Genomic DNA, 2,627 nt, shown 5'->3' with positions numbered 1-2,627 from the left:
ATGTGTTAGGCTCCCAACAACCTCAATTGCATGGCTATGGGTCTAATATGATTGTTTTGTCACAAAATCTTTTAAAATTTGGCTTTATGCATTTCTGTATTGGAATAACTAAGAAGGTTTAGGACAGACTGGTGTTTCCACAGGACTCTAGAGCAGCCCAGTTAACCGTTGAAGCTTGCAGCATGGACATGCAGGCTTCCTGCATTGCTCATGGGCTTCTGGTGCCCAGCCTGCCTGGGAGCCACTGGTTCAGGCAAGTGGACTAGCTGAGGACCCTGTCAGAATGCTCTTCTGAGTCAGCCAGGCCAGGGTGGAGTCCAGGTTCCACACTTCCTACTTTTGTCCAAGTGGCCCTTGTTGCTCCCTCAGGGGCCCTGCTGCCGAGTGAAGGGCCAGGACCTGGAGAATCCAATAGGGTTTGGGTGGGACACTGACACTCGGGCATTGCAACCTGGAGCTGCAGCAAACAACAACCTGTGCCCGAGTTTCACCATCTGTGAGCTGGAGGTGATAATAATCCCTACCTTCTGGGTGGTTGTGTGGCTCCAGGGAGCTCAGCCGGATAATGCCACGGCAGAATTTGAGATACTGGGCAGATTTTCAGGGCAGACCACCTCCTCCCTGCAGGTCCTCCTGTGCCTAAGCCCTCCTGGAAACCTGTTGAAGTAGGCTCCTGGCTTCATTCCTTACACGTGTGTGCACGCGCGTGCACACACACACACATACAGAAACACTCATGTACACATTCCCATGTATATGCCTATGCATGCATACACATGCAGACATGCTCATACATAAGCCTGTATATACACATCCATCTGCATGTACACCAACACATGCTCATATGCATGTAAACATACATGTGTGTATAAACCCTGTACCTTAGCTCACAGGCACCTGCATATACACAGATACATATCATCTACATGTATCCATATACTCATGAATATGCAAACATAAACACACGCTCATGAATCTGTATACATACTCTCATCTGCATGTGTACACACACTTGTCTACATACATACGCACAACGTACAAATGCTTTTAGCTTATAATAAGGTTGTGCCTCAATCAATCAACTGAAGGTTGAAAGTATTGTAAACCTAAAATGTGTTTACTATGCCAACCCTGACATCAAACCTTAAACATGTCCAAAATATTGTACTTTAACTCACATCTGGGCATCAAGATAATTCTATTATGTGTGGCCAGCTCAAGGAAAGATTAGTTAAATGAATACATATAGTACAGGTGGGAGGACATATAGGACATAAATAGTAGACTTAGGCACACAGATATACATTCACATATGTATGCATATATATATACATGTATTATGTAGATGTGCCTATTGGTTAACTCTGTTTTAATCTATGAGTAAATATATATATATATATATAGTTTCTATTATGTTATTTGTAGTTCTCAAATGCATATGTATGTATGTTTTTACATAAACAAACACACAAATGTATATGTGCTCATTTGTTGTCTGTTTCCTTAGCTATAATTCAGTCCTAATGTATTCCAGATATTTTGTTAGTCCTTTGGGACACCTCTCTGCCTCTGTGGCTTTTGCCCCTTAGTGGGGTAATAAGCAGACAACAACAAATGAATCATGCTGTTGTAGAATCATGTGGTGTCGAAGTCAACATTGCTATATGAAGACAATGAGAGTAAGTTAGGTGGCGTGTGTGGAGGGGGTCAGCAAGGATGTGACTGGGCACATGGCATTTGAAGAAAGCATGGCAAGGTGTTCAGAGTGCTTGCTTGATGTCAGTGTCTGAAGACTCAGTTCTACATTCACAACCCTCCTGAAGGTGGGCGGAGAGAGCTGACTCCACATACATGCTGCGGAGTGCCCCCAAATCATGATAGTATTTAAAAATTACAGCAACAAGTCTTGGAGGAAGAATAAAGCAGGTGCTTATAACCAGGGAAGGAGGTGCTAGGGGCCGAACAGCACAGGGAGACAGGGGTGGCCCAGGGAGAGGCAGGATGATGTGAGAATGTTAGATGGTTGGCTTAGTTTTTTATCTGAGGATGTGAGGAGAGGTGTGGCAGAATTTGAAATGTGTTTTTTATGTGTTCTGGGTTGAAAAGACAACAGAGGAAGAGAGGAGAGCAGAATCAGGAGACATGATGGAAGAGTACACCACCCATCCACTAGCCTAGGACAGCAGTACTGAAGATGACAGTTGAGCAGATTGGCCATGGCTCTTCTTGTGGCCATTCACATGAGTGTGGGAGCAATGGTGGGCCTAGGGTTGCAGTGCACTGCACAAGAAGCTCTATGTAACAGTGCTGCTGAATTCTACAAAGACTGGAATTCATCCTGCCCCACACTCTGGCCCTACTGCTCGAACTCTGTGCGGTAAACCACAGGGGCTCAATAAAAACTGTGGCATGAATGCTATGCCCACGATTCCCTTGTACCGTGGTATGTGTTCAGTACATGTGCACATGAGTACACATGTGTGCAAGTGCGTGCAGAGGCAGGGTTCAACATTAGGTCTCTCACTGACTGTGGGACTTATGGATTTGGCTAGGCTAGCCAGCAGGACCCAGAGACCTTCCTGTTATGTCCAGATCCACAAAGTCCCCCCAAAACCATCAAGGAGACC

This window comes from Alexandromys fortis, unplaced genomic scaffold (assembly GCF_014885135.2).
Source record: "Alexandromys fortis isolate MF-2015 unplaced genomic scaffold, M_Fortis_MF-2015_v1.1 scaffold_238, whole genome shotgun sequence".
Classification (NCBI taxonomy): Eukaryota; Metazoa; Chordata; class Mammalia; order Rodentia; family Cricetidae; genus Alexandromys; species Alexandromys fortis.
The sequence above is the reverse complement of the archived record's forward strand: the minus strand, read 5'-3'. Positions refer to the sequence as shown.